The following is a 21685-nucleotide window of genomic DNA, read 5'->3' on the forward strand; positions in this document are numbered from 1 at the left end:
TAACACCACTTCCACTAATTTGTTTCACCAACTCATTGTTATGTCTTTCCAATTCTTTTTGAGCCCAAAGTTGAGCCTTCCTTTCGTTGGCAGTTTTCACCGCTGTTGAAATACCACCCGTCAATGCTCCAACCGTACTTAAACCAGCAAATAAAGGAATTAGAAATGGGAGAAATCCTCCACTCCTCTCTCTTATTGAATATTTTTTCAACATTGGTTTTGTCATTTTAATTTTAAGTGAGCCAGTATCGTTCAAGATTTTAACCTGTTCTCTTGTGAGCAAAACATCAATTCTTACTGCTCCTTTTTTCTGAATTGTATTAACGTTAATCGTACAAGGCTTTTGATTTTGATCGCAAGATGATACTTTATGAAGATTGATTTGATTAACATATACCCCAATTGGTACTTTGCGACTCATTTATTTAACAAAAATTTTTGTGAGACTAATCATAACACCATTATCTGTATTAATCTGTAATTCTGTTTCTTCCAAAAGCAAACAATATGGATCAACTTCTTCACTCTCTCCTCTTTCAATGTATAGGGAAGTATCCACTCGATTAGACTTTATAGTTTCCTTTTGAGCACTCAGGTCAAACACATAGATTGTATACAAACTTTTAAATGCTGTCATATCCAAAATATGTTCTTTATTTCCATGACTTTCACACACCTTTTGGTAAGACTTGTATGCTTCAGCAAAATCATTTTTTCCCAATTAATTTCCAATCGATCTCGTGGATAAAATGTTCCATTAAGAGAAACACGACGTTGTTTCACCTGAGCATTATCACTCAATCCATTATTCTTATCAGAAGCAGTATCGCCATCTGGTTTTTAAAAAATGATCCACAGATATCGTGGCTTTCCTTCCAGAACACCCATATTCCACGTGTAAGTGGTTTGGTTTAGTTTAACGTGTTGACATCTTCTTTTGAGGTCTGACACACTGAGTGGTTTCTTTGAGTTAAGTCTTCTGTTCAACATCTCTTCTGTTTTAAGATTAGGAGTATATTCACAAATATACCAACTCATTTCATCAATTACAAATTTATTCTGATCACAAAAAGCACTAGCAACACCAAAAAGTAATCTATTTTCATTATCATTCCTTTGAAGTTGAAATCTAATTTTAAGACCATACAGAACTTTATCATGATCAAAAATCCAAATATACATTTAAGAGGAACCGCCACAGTAAAACGATGAGCTGCTTGTGTATCATCAGTATACGTTCCTTTCCTTTGAGTATATCCAGGGTCTGTGGTTGTTCCCGTTGACATATCAGGAATAAAACCTTCGACAGCCCCCTTTCCCATTCTATCACTGAATGTAAATAGTGTAACTTTCATCATTTCAGATACAGCAGAGACATAATCAACCGCTTCAACTTCTTGTGTTCCAATGTACAAACGAACACTATCAAACATTTCCCAGAAGAAATCATTCACGAGTGTAGCGTTTGTGTTATTCCCAACCTTAGTGAATGTAAATTTACACAACAAGAAACTTTTGGATAGATTCAAATAAGTTTGTTGATTATTTATTTCAAAACTTTTTGTACCATTTGCATTCCAGTCTGTTCCAGTTATTGTATTTATCTTGAGGTAATCTTCTTTTTTAGTGGAGTTTGAGATGATAATAGTATCATCCAAATTATAGATACTATCAATTGCTTCCATACTTGTATTTATTTAGGAAAAAAGATGTTAAAACTTTTGAAACCCTGACACAAGTATTTGAATTATTTTCTGTCGTTCTTGGGGACACAACTGAGTTTTGCCTTTCTTAATTTATGACATTCCTTTTGGGCATCTTTTATGCTCTTTACAGCACCTGCTCCATTTCGCACAGCGGAAGCACTTGAAACAATTAGGTCTTTATGTTTAAGAATAGTTGAAACAATACCCATTAGAGTATCAATTATCCCATCTCCTCTAAATTGATGTCCGACACCCCTTTGTCTCTTCGGTTTATAGTAGACTCTACCAAGATACATACCTTCACCCTTGTAGTATGGGGAAAGGAACATCCCATCCCCTGTAATTATTTTATATTTTCTCAACTCCTGTTTCCTCAAAATAACCATCGTATTTATTTATTTGAAAACTTCACGTAGGTGAATTCTGATGGATATAACTTCTCCATTAAAAGAAATCATACGATTATCTTGGTCGGTTGTCCTAAAATTTACTCTGTGTATGGTTTTTCCTGACACAGGGAGATAAACCAGATTTTTGAGTTCCATATTGAATTTATAACCAATTGGGGTTGAGTATGCGCTGAATGAAAATATTGTATTTGTTTTTATTCCATCATTATAAGCACCATCAATCAAATCACAGTTAATTAATACTGAATTTATTCCTGAGGATATTTGAATGGCATTATCACTGTAAAACGTCCCATTAGTTTCAATCTTTTTTGAGGAGAAATCCAATTACTCTCTAAATGAATTATCTATTGTGAAATCAACCTTGTATTTATTTTTAAGTTTAATCGTTGATTTTGAAGTATGTTTTTGAATGTCTATCACAGCAGTTTTTGGTTCATCACCCTGTTCTTTCATAAGACGAGCAATTTCAGAAACTATTTGAGAAATCTCATATGCTCCGGGTGAGACTGTTATTCTTTAGTCTCCACTTCGCGGATTATAACTAAACTTGTCATTTTTCTCATTTATATTAAATAAGGTATTATAAGTTTCCATGGACAATAAAGATGCCTCATATTCTTTTGTTGGGTCAAGTTGTAGTGGGTATGGGAATGAAGATGTGTGGTCGCTTGTTGTGAAATTAAAACTCAGGATTGTGCTTCTCATCTTGTTTAATATGAGATAAAATGTCATTATATTGAGATTTATTAATTATTTTCATGTTCATCAACTGGTCTAAAATGGCTGATGCTTCATTAAAACAATTGTTATTTCAAGCCTTCTTAGTACCTAACAACAATAACAGTCTATTAACTAATTGCGATGGGTCATTTGGAAGAAAACTAACACCTGAACCAAGGATACTTAAAGCCTGAGTAATGTGTTTCTCCTTCTCATTCTTGCTATGTTTACCAGAAAGATGAAGCCAATAATCAACAGAGTTCAGCAGAGCAATATATACTTTATCATCATTATTTTCCTTATCCAATGGTTTATCAAAATACTTTGATTCATTCCTCACAGTTGAAGCTTGTCTTCCATCTTTTGTGAGAAGAAACATTAATCTGGGGGTTAGTTTAACAGGGGGTTGAGCAGACCCCAAGAACCTTAATTCATCATTAAATATCAATACCTTTTCTTGAACAAGATTAAATATTGCTGGTTCTTCTGTTGGAATGAGTCCTGCTTTGGTTTTGATTCCGCTGAATATTCATTGATTTGAAGAGCATTCACAATATAAGCAGGGGGGTGATTAATCTCTTCCAGTTGTTGAAATAATCCTTCATCATCATATTCTAATTCCCCGATATGCTCTCATTCTTCCTCCATCATTTGACTGAAATCTTTTATCATTTGAAGTTTTTTGGGAGTATATTCCATTGTGGGAACAATGGAAACATCTATAATCTTTTTCTTTGGAAGTTTTTAAAAGTGGTTTGAAAAATTTCTCGTTTTCTTTCAAATGCTTCTTCCCCCATTAGTTTCTGTCTGCATTTCTTCTTTATGTCTTCCTGTTGTTTTACAACTTTTGAAACCAATCTTGATGTTCCTTAAATCTTCTTGCTCTTTCTTTCGCATCCATTTATTTATTGGAAAATATCATCTTGTTTCACAACAATATATTTATATTTTTCAGTCGTGTGCTTCATGTAATCTGCAAATTATTTTTTACTGCATAATGTAGAACAATTATCTCTCCAAAACTTATTTATATCTGTTGAATTTAACTTGAATAAAATAAAAGTATTCGCATTGTTTCTTATGGAACGACGAGGAAGTTGAAATTACGATTGACTAAGATAAATACAATTACAAGAAGGATGTTTCCTTCTTGTGTAGGAGTTATCCGTTACCGTTTGGTTTCTCTCATTAACACAATCATCAAAGATAACGAGGTTCTTTTTTGATTTATCCAAATCTTGGGGAGACGGTATATCATCCGTATTATCACAAAGAATACAAGTTATCTGTTTTGATTTCTTTTTACATCTCTGTGTATCACAAAATAGTTGTATTATATCTTCATTGTTAAAATCATTAAGGTTTTTTTGAAGTTAAAATAAACTGATTATATTTTCTTTTTGAAGACCAGCATTAAAACATTGTGAGAGAAGTTGATACTCTGGTTGAAAACTCGACTTTGTGAAAATTATTAAATTATCATAATCTAAAAAGTTGGGAGTCAGGAGCATCTTCAAAAGTAAGCACGTTTTTCCGCATCCGCTTAAACCAACTATGAGACATCTTAATGAATTTGGAAGATGTTTATGATTGTTAAATGTTATCTTATTTTCCCAAATGGGTAAAAAAATCATTCATTGATATATTTTAAAAACAGGTTATTTAATTTATTATTGGATTTTTTAGAAACTCTACATTTTATCCGAAGTTCGGATTTAATTTCAAGATAAGTCATTATTTTATTCATACAATATCTTGTGTTGATATTTCCCTTAAAATGACCATCGTGAATAATATATAACAACAATCGTTTGAACATTTCTCGAATACGTTCAGTTTCTTCCCTTGTAAGGAAAGGTGTGTTATCACCCACATACTTTACATTCATTTCTCTAATCAATCTTGTGAAGTAATTCATTTTTGGTGTCAATCTAAAAGAATTATTTTCCTTTTTACATTTTTTATTGTCATTAATTACAAGATAATCACAGAATATACATTGTTTATCGGCTTTTGACACGCAGGACAATTCTCAAATTTGTCATATGGAGAATCAGGGAAGTCCAGCATATTCATAAAGTAAAACTTTACTTCAACTAAAATTCATCTATTCTTTCAGTTGCATATTGACTCAATTTAATAATATTACCATCGATATCTATATACGTTTTTTCATTACCAGATTCAACTACAACATTTTTTTACATTAAATGTAATTTTAAAATGATCCTTAACTACTCGTGAACAAAATGTCATTTCACCTGATATATTAACATCCTTTATTTCATCAGGATGGTCTTATCTTTTCTTTCTAAAGCTTCATCCGTAAGGTTTTTATTTTTTGATACTTTTTCTTGTTTCATTGCTTTTTCTAGTTTTGAATATATTACCAGAAGGGGAGGAGAAACTTTTGTTAGAGATACTTAAATTGATGTTCTTCCAGATATACTAAAATCCCTTCCACTGAAGGAAATTGAAGAACTCATCTTATCCACCATAATTGTTTTTATCCAATAGTTGTTATATTTATCTTTATTCAATTTTACATCCTTGAAATATTTCTCAGTATCTCTTACAAATGAAGAGATTGATTGAAACTTGTCATGTGTGTTTTGAAACATTGTATTTATGAAGTGAAAAAAGTTGGAGGATAAAATGGTTTTAAGCACAGATTCACCAATAAATTAAACGAAATTTTCATCAAGAAATTTTTAGTTCAAGCAAAGTTTTATTATATAAATATGGTGAATACAACGTACTGCGATGTTTGTAATCACGAAAATAAACATTATAAAAAACACCTTCAAACCAACAAACACACATTTAATCTATTTCATTAAATATCTCCTCTTGAGTTGGAAAGAAAACATTGTGATATCTGCTCAAAGGATGTTTTGGCGTCATCATAAGAATCACCTTCAATCACAAAAACACAAGAAAAATGAGTTTAAAGTAAAGGGAGACTATTATATTGAAAACACTGATGTGGCATTTAAAGGGGATATAAAAATAAGGATTTTTCAATTTGGAGAACCCGGTCCATCATCAATGGCTGAATCAATTGAAATAGTGAAACCTGATGTTGAAAAAGTTATTAAAAAGACATTAAAAGAAATGAAAACTTTGAAGTTTTATATGGGAGTGAAAATGAATATGAAAAGACAAGATGAAGAACAAACTCCTTATATGAGAACAGATCTTCATTTTATAACATCATTTCAAGAATTTTTGAAGAGTGGGGTTTATGAAGAACTATCAAGACAAGAGCATGATGTTGATAATACAGTGGTAGGAAGTGGATTTAATATTGAAAAAAATCATCTTTTTCGAGATACACATTCTAAAATCAAACCCTCTTAAAGCTTCTTATATTGAATTCCCAAAAGAAATAAAACTAAAGAAGGCAGTTGTTAATATAAAGAACAATGACAATAAATGTTTTCTCTGGTCTGTTCTTGCTCACTTACATCCCCCAAATTGTAATTCAGAAAGAGTAAAACAATATATGAAATATGAGAATACCTTGGACATTAATGATTTTAAATTCGCAATGCCACTAACAGATATTCCTAAATTTGAGAAGAAAAATAACCTTTCTATTAATGTATATGGATTAACGGATACAAACAAAGTTCAGATATTAAAAATTTCAAACTAGTATAAAAATGAAGAAACACACATTGATCTTTAATATTTTAGTGTTGGAAATAATTCACATTATACATACATCAATAATTAATTTATCAAGATTAATCTCCTCTCAGGTATTCAGAACAGCAAACAAAATATATCCTTGTAAGCGATGTCTTAATTCATTTCATACAAAAGAACGATTAGAACAACATTCAAAATATTGTAGTAATCATAAATCAGCTGTAATTACAATGCCAAAACCTGGTTAAAAGATTTCTTTTGAAGATTATAATAAATATATCATGCACCCATTTGTGATATACGCTGATTTTGAATGTATCCTAAAAAAGATAAATACTGCTTCTCCTAATCCAAAAGAATCAGATACGAATATATATCAAAAACATATTCCTTGTGGTTTCTGTTATTATATCAAATCATCTGTTGGAGAAAAGTATACTAAACTTGAACATTATAGTGGAAAAAAAGCTTCACAAGAGTTTGTAAAACGATTAGAAAAGGATTGAATAAGACAAACTAAATTAATGAAAGAAACAAATGAACCGATGAAATTAACCGAAGAAGGAAAATTAGAATTCAGAAAGAACAATATCTGTCATATTTGTGAGGAGGAAATTGTGGAGTCTAAAGTTAGGGATCATTGTCATCTTACTGCTAAATATAGAGGTCCCGCTCATTCCTGTTGTAATCTTAATTATAAATTTCCTTCTTTACTCCAGTCTTTCTTCACAACAGCGCCAACCATGATACACATCTATTTATAAATGAACTTTCAAAAACACCAGGGAATATTTCTGCCATAACAAACACAAGTCAAAAGTATATTTCATTTGCAAAAATGATATTCACAAAACCTTTAACTCGTATTAGGTTTCTAGATTCTTACAAGTTTATGGGAACACCACTAGCCTACCTGGCATCAAATCTAAGCTCCACGGGGTCTTTTCCAAATCTTAATTCACTCTTTCCAAAAGAGGAAATTCTAACTAAAGAGGAAATTCAGATTAAAGAGAGAATTCAAAGTAAAGAGGAAATTCTAATTAATGAGGAAATTAATGAAGAAATTCTAACTATAAAGAAAATTCAAACAATGAATGAAATTCTAACTAAAGAGGAAATTTTGATTAAAGATGAAATTCTGATTAAAGAGGGAATTCTAACTCGAGAGGAAATTCAAACAGGGAATGAAATTCAAATTAAAGAGAAAATTCTTACAAGTGAGGGAATTTATCCTTCTGATTATATGGATTCATGCATGACATTTAAAGAAACACAACTTCCTTCAAAAGAAAGTTTCTATAATAACCTTTATGAAGAAGGGATAAGTGATAAGGAATATAAACAGGCACAAAAAATTTGGAAAATATTTAAGATAATGAACCTTGGAGAATATCATGATTTGTATCTAAAAACAGATGTTTTTTGTTACCTGATGTGTTTGAAGCTTTTAGATCACTTTGTCATAATAAAAATTGCTTTGGATTAGATCTTTCCCACTATTTCACAGCTCCTGGTTTAGCTTGGAGTGCAATGTTGAAAATGACAAAACAAGATATAGATTTCATCAGTGATGTAGATATGCTTTTGATGATTGAGAAGTCTAAGAGAGGTGGAATATCACAAGTATGTTTAAAAAGAAATGCTAAAGCAAATAATAAATATCTTCCAAATTATGATCGTGAAAAAGATAGTAATTATTTGATGTATTTTGATGCTAATAAGTATTAGCATCAAATAATTATTATTAGTTTTTATTATTATTATTAGCTAATAATAATTATTATTAGCTAAAAATAATTATTAGCAATAACTAATTACAAATATTATACAAATTATAATTTGTATGGATGGGCAATGTCTCAATCTCTGCCTTATGGTAAATTAGAGTGGGTGGAAGAAAAGGATTATGAAAAGGCTTTGATGAATATTGTTATTTCTTCTCAAGAGGAATTGAATGAGGAAGAAGAAGGTTATTATTTTGAAGTTGATTTGAGGTACCCGAGTGATCTTCATAATAAGCATAAAGACCTTCCTTTTGCATGTGAGAAAGAAACCCCAAAGAAAGAATGGTTAAGTGATTATCATAAAAGTTTTAATATTAAAGGCAAATCAACAGAAAAGTTTTTAACAACATTCTATGATAAAGAGGGATATGTTTTGCATCAGAGAGGCTTGAAAGTTTTTGAGAGAACGATTGAGAGTCGCTCAAATTCATAGAGTTTTAAAATTTAAACAAAGTCCTTGGATGAAAAAGTATATTAAATTCAATACCGATAGGAGAACAAATACAAAAGTAAAATTTGATGGGGAATTCTGTAAATTGATGAATACTGCTGTCTTTGGAAAGACAATGGAGAATGTTAGAAATAGGCAAAACATTAGATTTGCAACATCTTGGAAAGAAGCTTCGAGATTGATAAATAAACCAAGTTTTAAGACAGAAGAGGGTTTTTCACAGAACTTTTCTGCTATTCATATGGAAAAGGAAAGCATTGTAATGGATAAACCAATTTATATTGGAACAGCAGTTCTTGATTTATCAAAGATATTGATGTATGATTATTTGTACAATGGCTTAAAGAAAGAGTATGGTGAAAATGTTTCATTGTTGTAAATGGACATTGATAGTTTTATCCTAGATATAAAAACTGATGATGTTTATAAAGATATGAAGAAAAATATTGGAGTGTATGATACAAGTAATTTTAGTAAGAAGATTGAGTTATTTTCAAAAAAGAATGAAAAGGTTATTAGTAAGTTTAAGGCTGAGTTGGGTGGAAAAGTAATGAGTGAGTTTATTGGATTGAGAGGAAAGGCATATGCTTATAAGTATGGTGATCAGATTGATAAGAGGTTAAAGGGAATAAAGAAATATGTAATAAAGAAATCAATCACTTTTCGAAATTATTATAATTGTTTGTATAATATTGTATAATATAATATTGTATAATTGTATAATATATAATATAAGATATATAGTGAAGAAGTAAATAAAAAGGCATTAGGAGCCTTTGATGATAAGAGATTTATTTTAGATAATGGAATAGATTGTGTTCCATATGGATATTGTATGATAGAATGAATAGAATAGATTGTGTTTTAACGATGGGAAGATGGGTTAGGGTTTTTTAAGGGCTACCGCCACATTTTTTCACAATATATAAATGGTCAAACCAAGTATTAATTAAACTAAAGAGTGGAGAAAATCTCAGTCTTGGTATATAAATGGAAAGCATAATGAATGTGAAAAATATCATCAAAGTCTTATTGAAAAAATAACTAAAACAAAGGTAAATAAAACAAATAAGCGAATCAATTTAAAAACTAGTAAGTTCGAGCATGTAAAGGAAAAAAATTAATATCCTTGAATGGACTGAATACTTTGATGGTTATCAATTGAACAATGGAAAAACAATTTACTCTCATCTCAAAATGATATGTGACTCAGGAGGTGGTCAAACAAGAGCAATAAGAGAAGTTTATTATTTGGTAATGGCACAAAAGGGGTATCCTAAAAAATATAAACATTCAAAAGTTTTATTTTTAAATATTTTAGATGGGGATTATTGTGCAAAGAAAATTAAACTATTGAAGGAATTTGAGAATGAACAAATCTTTATAGGTTCAATGAGTGAGCTAAACAATATGCATTGGTTATTTGAAAAAGAGTGTCCCGAGGCTTGCATGTTTCAGATATTTCTTTAGAATCACCTTTAACAAATCACATTACTACTTTACTACTTGAGCAAATCTTTATCTTATTGGATTGGTTATTTGAAGAGTGACCCTAGGTTAAAAGGGGAGACAAATAAATATACCTTGGTTTTATTTTTGGGGGTTTTTTATGGGTTTTATTTAAAAATAAAAAAGGGTTTTTATTTTTGGGGAAAAAAAAAATGAATCGCTGAAAATCCCCCATTCACTTACATGGGGAAAAGCGAGCCAGAATCAGTATATTCACCCTACTTATATGTGGACTCACATCCATGATTAACTATCCATATTACACTATGTTAAGGGGTCAACTCCATTTGCCTCTCTCCTTCACCATGATGCTCTCTTCTGTGGTCTCAGAGGCTTAAAGGAGACTTTCCCTTTGGCTATCAATTGCTTTGAACTCATAGAAACTTGATTTAAGTCAGTTTTAAAGATAAAATGTGCATGTTTCATTTGGTGAACACCACCCACTTGCTGCTTCAAAGCTGTAGTTTTGTCATCATTGTTGTTTCTGTTCCAACCGTTCAGTTGTCCCTGTGGCATACTTCTGGAAAGCCCATGCCCATTGTGATATCTTACTCAGTTTCACTCACTGAAATGAATCAACAATGTTGATTGTAAAGTGTGGGCCATACAATCAACAATCAACAAGCACAAGGCAATATGGAAGGCTGTCAGGCCTCTCTCAGAACAACCCATCACTTTGAAGTTTCAGGGTTTGGCTGCATCCACTTGAGAAAAAGATTAAATCGACGAAATGATAAATTAAACGTATGTTCATAATTATATACAGTGCTGACAGAAAGTGTACACCCCCTTTAAAAACTGTCACCTATTGTTGCCTTATAATCTGGAATTTAATTGCATTAAATCAGACTTTTTCACCTTTATTTGCACATACATCATAAGCAACAACTTCCAAGTGAAAACAACTTGTATAAATTTGAGAAAATTAATTAAAAATTCAAAAATAGAATATCTTGGTTGGATGAGTGTCCACTCTTTAGTTGCAGCACTCTTCTTTGAGGAGCAGAGTGCTGCATTTTATTCTAATGGGAAAGTGAGGATGGGACAGGCACAGAGTGGAGGAGAGGGGAGGGGTGGGGGGGAGCAGGGAAATAAAAGAGCAATCGGTGAGGGGTGGAAGAGCGTGGCATTAACAGAGAGAATGATATATTGCGCTTAATGACCTAACATAAATAAAACAGTCATGTCAGAACAGCTGTACACACAACGACACAACAGAGTTTGTAAAGTAATCTACAGGCACATCTGCAAAAACTTTGATGTCCCATTTCCATAAAATTTGTGGGAACGACCCAAAAGCAATGAATGAAAACATGGAAGGACCCACCGCTCACATATAACCTCATGATCCCATCGAGTGTGAACATCGAAAACAAAGCATTGCAAACAGATATTATACTTAGGTACAAAAAAGAGAGAAGAAAGCATTGCTTCGTGAGGTGTGAATACCAGTGATTTTTGACTAAACAATGCAAAAATCAAGAAAATGACTAAATACCAAAACCTCAAGAATGAAGGGAAAAGATTCTGGAAACTGAAGAATGCCAAAGTTGTACCAGTGATAGTTTGAGCTATGGGAATGATGACAAAGAACCGCACAGAGATATGAAAAACCATCCCTGGGAATATTATTACAAACGAACTGCAGGTGCAAGCCATCCGGGCTCAGTGACGATCCTGAAGAGAGCCCTTGGCACAAAACTTTAAAAATAGAAAACTTCACAGTTTGGTCCATGAATCGTGACCCCTTACTGAAATGAAGGTGGATACTTTGAGCCCACCCTGGGAGGACTCCATTCCACATTCTGAAACCCGCATATGTAGATACACATCAACGACACACCCACACACACACACACACACACACACACACACACACACACACACACACACACACACACACACACACACACACACACACACACACGCACACTTTGAGACCTGGGAGGGCTCCATTTCACTTTTGGAGACCCGCATATGTGGATACCAATCGATGACATGTGCGCACACACACACACACACACGCACGCACGCACGCACGCACGCACGCACGCACGCACGCACGCACACACACACACACACACACACACACACACACACACACACAACATAACCCGATGAATAAGAGTTAATGAAGAGAAAAAGAGGAGATGAGGCTAACGGTCTCTCAATGCCAAACACGATTGCCCGACGCCACCAACAGCACATTTTGGGGGCCTCCTCCGCTGGGCGATACCTCCCTGAAGCCGCTGTCACACCTTGACGATTTAGCCAGCGTATGCCGATTTATGAAAAAATTTGTCTAAAACGCTGGCACACGTCGAATACGTTATGGGTACGTTTTGTATACGTTAAGAGCACGCTGAAAAACACTGCCATATGTCGTAGTATGCTGGCTTTAAACGTTGTACTTTTGGGTTGTCCTCAAATTTTTGCATGCTTGAAATTTTACGACATATGCCGGCGTACGACTCACACGTTCCACTACGCTGGCCATAAGTTGTAGACACGTTATGCGATCGTTGACACACGTCGACACACCTTACTTGTAAGTTACTCATAAGTCGAAACACGTCGAGGTAATGTTTAGCGTACACGAAACTTATTTCTAACCTATGAGTAACGTTTTGTAAGCACGCTACACGGACGTTGTTCACACTTCGCAACACGTTACTTGAAAGTTCCTCATACGTCGAAACACGTCAAAGTAATGTTTAGGGTACCCGTGACTTATTTATAACCTATGAGTAACGTGCTTGGGAATTATTTGTAAAGCATGTCCTACGCACAAATACGTATGTAGATGTATTTGACGTCTTCAGGACGACCACAGAACTTACTGAACACGTTTCTAACTTACAGATACCGTATAATGGCGTATTGGCAGCGATTAGGGAAATTGGTATATAAAAAGGGGCTTCGCAGGAGGAACCCGTCTTTTTTTTTTAGACTTCGTGGTGAGTACATGTCCATGTCATTCCGAGAGATGGAGGATACGGCAAGGCTGAGACGACAATACCTACCTGTCCTCGAGCACCAACATGACCTCATCGAGTTGACACTGCACCAGTTGCATGCCAATAGAGCCGGGAGAAGAAGACGTGAACTGAGGAGAAGGAACTGGGTCAGACCATTGATCGGGAGGCGACGCCATTATGGCATATATGACCAGCTCATGGTGGAACTCCAGAACGAGGACCATGCATCCTTCATCAACTTCCTGCGAATGCCCCCAGCGATGTTCGACGATCTGCGAGCCAGAGTGGGTCCAAGGATAACCAAGCAGTACACCTTCTACAGTAGTGTTTCCCAAACGATGGGTCGCGACCCATAGGTGGGTCGCGAAGGGTCCAGAAATGGGTCACGAGGACCCCGGCAATTTTTTTTTAATGAATCAAGCAGGTAAAAGGCAATCGCGCAAACGCCACATCATAGGACAGTGCCGTTTGGTACCGTTCCACTCGATAATTCAGCCCGAGGTGCAGCAACACTTCCGTTTCTACCTACTCTTGCCATTCAGTACTTTGTACCCGCCCAAAACGGTTAACTGCAGGCCAATCATTTCGCCAGCTCGCCTTTCCAATTACTCACTCTCTCTGCAACCAAAGTAATTTCATGAGGTGACGAACTCAGTTCGGTCACTTCACATTGGCTGACCGACAAGTCGAGACGCTGTTTTGTGTGATCTGCCTTGCTGGCTGGACTGCACAGCGCAGTTTTCTGCTCCACATTGCGTTGCGTGTTTTGTGTCAGTTAGCCTTGACACTGACTCCACTGACTGATCTTGTCGCCTATTTCGTTTTGCAGGATGGCAAAGCGTTTCAACAAGCAAACATTTTTGGATGTGGGCTTCACTTCTATCAGTGATCGTGGTTCTGTGAAGCCACAATGTGTGTTGTGCTTCGAAGTGCTGTCCAACGAATCGCTGAAGGAAAACAAACTGAAGAGGCATCTGGCGATGCAGCACGAGGAGCACGTCAACAAGGATCGTGAGTTTTTCGAGCACCGAGAAGCGGCTCTGAAGCGGAGCCGGTTTGAGCTGGCGACGAATCCAGCGCTTTTGGCCACCAAGCAAGCGACGCTGGCATCCTACCTCGTCGCACAGCGCATCGCAAGGAAGATGAAGCCACACACGATCAGCGAACAGCTCGTCAAGCCCGCAGCCATGGACATGGCCAGACTCGTCTGTGGCGACGACGCGGCCAAGTAAATGCAGTCCATCTCGCTATCAAACAACATGATTCGCAGCCGCATCGTCGACCTTTCGCTAGATAGAAAGGACCAGGTGGTGGCCCGCATGAAGAACGTGGGAAAATGGAGCTACCAACTCGATGAGTCGACGGATGTCGGAACCGACGCCCAGCTCATGATTTTCGGGAGGTACGAGGGGGAGACGAACCTCGAGGAAGAATTTATATTCTGCACGCCAATGAAAACGATGACAACTGGCGCCGATATCTTCAACGTCATGGACAACTTCCAACAAGAAGAAAGCCTGAGCTGGGAAAACTGTGTCAGCCTGTGCACCGACGGCGCTCCCGCGATGCTTGGTGTTCGACAGGGATTCACTGCGTGAGTCAAGCAAGGCAATCCGAACGTCAGAATTTTTCATTGCCTTTTGCATCGTGAGAACCTTGCTGCGCAACATCTGTCGCCGGATCTTTCGGCAGTGATTCAGGAGGTTGTCGCCGTTGTCAACTTCATCAAAGCCAGCGCCGTGAACTCTCACCTGTTCGAGAAGATGTGAGTTGACTTCGGGTCTGAATTCCAACATCTCCTCTTCTACTCCAGTATGAGATGGCTCTCCCGCGGCAAGGTCCTGCGTCATGTTGTGGAGCTATGAACAGAGCTGCAGATATTCTTAAAGGAGAAGAACCATCACCATGTCATCCGGTTCCATGAGAAGCCCTGGATGCTCAAAGTCTGCTACCTCAACGATGTCTTCGCCTCAGTGAACGAACTGAACACATCCATGCAAGGCAGGGATCAAAACATCATCACGCTCTCCGAGAAACTGTCGGCCTTCAAGGAAAAGCTGCTGCTCTGGAAGGGGAAACTGGAGTGCGGAAGAACAGCGGCATTTCCATCATTGAACGAGTACTTGGAGGAGTGGGAGGACGACAAGATTGGAGTGCTCGATGCAATCAAGCCCATCCTGGTGAACCATTTGGAGAACCTGATCACCGAGTTCGATTGCTACATCCCGTACAGAGATCTGGCGTCCCAGCACTGGATCAGGAATCCGTTCCAGGCTAAGGTTGACGACCTGTCTGAGGATGTCCATGGACTGCATGAAGAGTTCATCGAGCTGCATCACGACAAGTCCATCGACAACTCTATGCCAAAGCATGACTTGGAGAGTTCTGGACTGTGGTCAAGAAAGAAAAGCCCATAATCGGCGCCGAAGTCATGAATGTTCTGCTCCCGTTTGTGACCACGGATCTGTGCGAGCAAGGCTTTTCGACGCTGACGGTCATCAAAAACAAGGCGCGCAATCGCCTCGACCCCGGCCACGACATGCGCATTGCGCTCAGCAAGATCGAGCCCCGCATCGAAGACATCATGCAGACGAAGCTGCAATTACACCTCTCGCACTAATATAGTATGTATTAGCGCTGGTTGTCTGATTGTATTATGATAATATGTTTCGTGGAAAAAGACGCTGATTGAAGCTTGGGTCGCGAGATTTCCACCCCAACCGGATTTGGGTCGCGCTCAAAAACGTTTGAGAAACACTGTTCCAGGGTTTATTCTAAGGAAAATTTACAACTGCACAAACTCTGATGCGAGGCAGGAGCGGGAAAAAATGGAGGCTGCTAAGCAGCCGAGCACGACGGCGCAGCCGCGTGGCGCATAGCAGCGCTGAGGCCCGGAGGGCAAGGCGCGCAGAGCGCGGGAGGGTGTGGGAGGGGTACCCACTCCCGCCGGGTGGCTATGGGGGGTCTCCCCCAGAAAATTTTTGATTTATTGATGCTCTGTGGTGCATTCTAAGGGGTGTCTTGACCAGTTTCATCTGTCAATCTGCCATATATGGCTATTTTGTAAGAAAACGATATCTAATTAATTACACACATTTAAAAGTGGGCTACTGTAACTCTTGGTATGAATCATCGTCACATGATACATATCCGCAAACCAAAATATACCTGTCATCCATACCTATTGTAATGTCTCTTTTCAGACCATATATATATATATATATATATATATATATATATATATATATATATATATATATATATATATATATATATATATATATATATAAATAAACAAATAGACTGAAAACTAAATAAAGAAGTAAGTTAATAAATAAACAAATAGATACTGTTTTTAGTATATGTGTGGTAATTTATATAATTCTTTTTTGACAGGCATGATCATCGGTCAGAATGGATATCAGGAAATGGTTTAGTCCAGCTGGTGGTGTAGCATCCAAACCTGGTGAGGATGATGATACCATGCCAGGTACATCAACAGCTGCAGATGAAGACAAACAGTCTGAGACAGATACAGAAAGTGTAGAAGATAAATCAAGAGAATACGAATTGGAAAGAAGTACTTCTGAAGGTAGTGAAAACACAAATGACCCTCCAGCAGATAACTCAAATCCATCTACAACCAACAGTGATCAAGGATGTTTTGTCCACCTTCACAGACATGGGAGACACTTAGTTTACTGTGATCCTTGTATAAGCCTCACTGTTTAAGATATAATTTGCAATGTGAAATGTGGTAGTCTATGTCGTATATTATGATTTATGTAATATGTATGCTTGCATTATATTGTAAGGTTAATAAAAAAAAAGTTTTGGTCAGCTATCAGACTATCAGTGACGTCTATTGTGGTTCCTTCCTAGTTTATGACACCCTAGCCATGCAAATTCAAACAAAGAACAAATTGACAACTGCACAAATCTGGATTTACAACTGCACATTTTGAATTTACAACTGCACAAAAGGAGTACAACTGAACGTTAGAATAAACCCTGCACTGTTCTACAGGGATCCGCTTGAGCCTGGCATGAGGCTGGCACTGAGCCTGCTGCTGTTGGTGCCGTGACTGCAGTGCTGTGGAAGCGATTTAACTCGTTCAATGAAAACGATTTCAATTGCCGAGCACCAGCGTCCAAAAACAAGAGGCGAGTGACAGCCATTTATTAAAAGTGAAGTTGCAGCCTATGAATAGAAAACCTCACGTAATCGTCGACGATACGCTGCCACGCTATGCATACGTTAGACGATCGTTGGGCATAGGTTGTGGACGCCTAAAACACGCTAATCAATCGTTGGTATAAATTTTCTATAAGTTATCGAAGCGTTCTGTGTTCATTACGAGTACATTATGCATTTGTCCAAGTCGTTTTGAATACTTTAAAAACTGAAACAAAAAAAATAGTTCATCGTGGGAATGAGAAAAAAAAAATTCGCCGAAAAGAACATCGAACAATGGTGCAAAGTAGTCTCCTATTCGTGGACGCAACGAGGATCCATCATCATCCACACCCTCCCCATCACGCTCACCTACTACTACTACTGACATGGACTTACTAATACTACCAATACTACTACCACTACTACTACTACTACTACTACTACTACTACTACTACTACTACTACTACTGACATGCTCACCTAATACTACTACTACTACTGATACTACTGACACTACTGACATTGACATCTACTCAACATGGAGTCTGGAACACTGACAGGTTCCTCTTGTGAAGCCCATTTGTATATACCGATTCCCCTAAACGCTGCCAAATCGCCATTATATGGTAGATGTAAAGGCCCGGTCACACCTTGACGTTTTAGCCAGCGATGGCAACGTGTTAAAATTTATGTAAAACGCTGGCTGACGTTGAACTTTTGATGTTTTTTTTTAACGATTTGGACGTATTCATAGCGACTTGGTCTTATGTATAACGCATTGGTAACTACACAGAACGTTTCGTTGTGTTATAGATAACTTATACCAACGAATGCTGAACCTGTTGTCGGCCTACACAACCGATGCCCAACGATAGTCTAACTCAGGCATAGCGCGTTGCACGCATCGCCGACGATGTCGTGACGTAGCCTATTAAAAGGCTGACGCACAACGATTCAAATCATAACTGCCGTAGAAATGGAAGGGTCAAAATCGCGGTCACACCTTGGCGATCTTGCCAGCGTATGCCGACGTAACAAAAAGTGTGTCTAAAACGTTGGGGCACGTCGAATACGGTATGGGTAAGTTTGGTATGCGCGAGTAGAATGCTAAATACGCTATCATAAGTCGTAGTAAGTAGAGTACGTCAAGAAATTTTAAACATGTTCAAAATTTTACGACGTACTCGGCGTATGACACACGTTCCGCATGCGATGGGGATAAGTTTTACACACGATATGTGGACGCTTACACACGTCCACAAACGCTACTTATAAGCTACTCATAAGTCGAAACACGTCGCGGTAATGTCTTTTTTACGCGAAACTTATTTCTAACTTATGTTTGACGTGCTTTGAACCAATTCTTTACGTAGTCCCAACACACATCGACGTATGTAGACGTATTCCAATCACGTCTTCCGGTCGACAAAAAAATAAATGAACGTGTTTCTAGGTTACAACTGCCATATAAAGACGTGTTCCCAGCGGTTTTGGGAATTGGTATATAAAAATGGTGTTCATAAAAGGGGAACCCAACAGTGTTTTCGAGTCCTTTTTGAGTCGATGTCCATGTCAGCAGTAACAGTATCAGTATCAGTATTACTATTAGTATTAGTATTAGTAGTAGTTTGTTCATGTTGGCAGTAGTAGGTGGGTGTGAGGGGGAGGGTGTGGATTATGATGGATCGTCCTTGCGTCCGCGTGTCCACAGGTTGGTTCATAGGCTGCCACTAAACGATTTAAATGGCTGCATCTCCACTATTGAAAGTAGACGCTTGCGCTCAACAATTGGATTTTTTTTTACACTCAACGACTTTTAAACGGTACCACTCAGCTCGTTTCATTGTTTACAATGAACGATTTAAATTGCTGTCACTCGCCTTGGTTTTTTTTTTTTTTTTTTTTTTGACGCTGGGGTTTGGAAATTTGAAGCGTTTCTTCTGAACATGTTAAAACGCTCAAACTCGACTATTTTAAATAGACGCTGCCGATGGACAATTGGAATCATAGCCAAGCTAGACATCGAAGTGTGAACATCCTCGTCATGCCGAAGAAAAGTTTGAAGAATGCTGCAAATAAGTGTCCTGGCCGTGGCCGTGGATGCTGACGCAAGGACGATCCATTATACCGACGTCTTTCAGCCTATGAGTAACTTAAAAGTAACGTCTGTCGACGTGTGGCAACGATCGCGTAACGTGCCAACAACACGTTAATCATAGGTTAGAAATAAGTTTCGGGTACGCTAAACATTACCTCGGCGTGTCTCAACTTATGAGTAACTTACAAGTAGCATGTGTTGACGTCTGTCAACGATCGCAGACCGTGCATACAACTTGTGGCCAGCGTAGCGGAACATGTGAGTCATACGCCGGCATACGTCGTGAAATTTCAAGCATGAAAAAATTTGAGGACAACCGAAAAGTACAACGTTTAAAGCCAACGTACAACGACGTATGGCAACGTACTACGACGTATGCCAGCGTGCTCTCAATGTTATCAAAACTTACCCATAACGTATTCAACGTGTGCCAGCGTTTTAGAAAAAAAAATCAAAAATCGGCATACGTTGGCTAAAACGTCAAGGTGTGACCGGGCCTTAAGTTAGAAACACATTCAGGAAGTTCTGTGGTCGTCCGGAAGACGTCAATCAAATTTGTCTACATACGACAATGTGCATTTGAGATACCTTACACATAGGTTCAAAGCACGTTACTCATAGGTTAAAAATTAAGTTTCGGGTATGCTAAACATTACCTCGACGTGTTTCGACTTATGAGTAACTTACAAGTAACGTGTGTCCGACATGTGACAACGATCGCGGAGTGTGCCGAGAACTTATGCCACCGTATGCGGAACTTGTGAGCCATACGTCGAGTACGTCGTAAAATTTTCAGCATGCTTGAAATTTCACAACGTACTCGACGTACCACGGAATATGACAGCGTATTTCATTGCTTTTCAGCGTGCTCATAATGTATACACAACTTACCCATACCGTATTCGACGTGTGCCAGCGTTTTAGACTCATTTTTCAGAGGTCGGCATATGCTGGCTTAATTGTCAAGGTGTGACTGCGATGTTGACACTTCAAATTCTCAGGCGGATATGATTTAAATCTGCGTGCGGTAGGTTTTTAACAGAGAACACCACGAGTTCGTCGGCGATACGTGCAGCGTGCTATTCCTAAGTTAAACTATCGTTGGGCAGAGGTTGTGAATGCCGACAATAGGCTAAGTATTCATTGGTATAAGTTATCGAGAAGACAACGAAACGTTCTGTGCTCGTTACTAATATGTTATGCATATGACCAACACGTTATGAATACGACCAAAACTTTTTTAAAAAAAACCTCAAAACTTCAGCGTACGCCAACGTTTTACATACATTTTTATACGTTGCCATTGCTGGCTGAAACGTCAAGGTGTAACAGCACCTTGAGAGCTGGCACATTGTCTCCCGCATCGTGGCATTTCGTGCAGCTTAGTGTCGATCCAGAGAATGGGGCGTGACCGACAGGCATGAAGGAAGGACTTTGGGTGGAGTCAGAAGCCAGTGGTTAGAGGAAGGCAGAGTCCGAAGCAGTGGGTGGAGAAAGGCTGAGTCCGGAGCAGTGGCCGGATTGGCAGACATAACAGGATCAGGTGGGTGGGTGGATGGGTGGAGTCAGCGACAAGGCGGTGAAGAAGGTGTCGTCAGCAGGCGAGTTGGTTACAAAGGCTCAGCAGGTGAGTTGGTGACAAAGGTGGAATCAGCAGACAAGGAATGCTGAGCAGGAAAGACGACGACGGACAGCCCTGCGACCCATCCTTTTATAGACCCTGTGGTGCGGGCGGGGGTGACGATCCGAAATGACATGTCATTGTCTGAATGGGCCCTGGTCAGCACACGGCCCAGCCATGATTGCTGGCATCGGCTCCACTTTACTTCTGGCCAGATGGTTCCAAGCTGTGGAATAGTCTCACTCCGAACACCGTGACACAAATCGCCCTGCACCGAACTCTCATGCCATCCACGGCGACCGGTGGTCAGAGCCGGTCAATGCACTGCCTGTCTGTAAGTCATGCGGCCTGAGCCATAGAGCATGCCTCTGCCTGGCTGCAGCCTCGCCGAGAGGACATTCGCAGTCCGCAGGAGACACCTGCAGCCACGGAGGTCAGCGAAGACCGACGGTAAGATGCGATGGTAAACACATGCGCAGACCTGAACAAGATGTGTGCCATCCGTGGCCTGATCTGTGTGTGATAATAAATTACCCCGTGGGTGCGCGCTAGTCCACCACCATTGAGCATGGGG

At 38.2% G+C, this 21685-nt stretch overlaps 1 protein-coding gene across 9 annotated transcripts in view; it reads right to left on the minus strand.

Moving 5' to 3' along the window:
* The window catches only part of LOC147027157 (ubiquitin carboxyl-terminal hydrolase 14-like), a 165896-nt gene that overhangs the window by 116083 nt on the left and 28128 nt on the right, over positions 1-21685 (minus strand). The window lies entirely within an intron of this gene.

The sequence above is a fragment of the Eptatretus burgeri genome, chromosome 5 (genome assembly GCF_056783735.1).
Source record: "Eptatretus burgeri isolate ZD-2024b chromosome 5, Ebu_testis_v1, whole genome shotgun sequence".
NCBI lineage: Eukaryota > Metazoa > Chordata > Myxini > Myxiniformes > Myxinidae > Eptatretus > Eptatretus burgeri.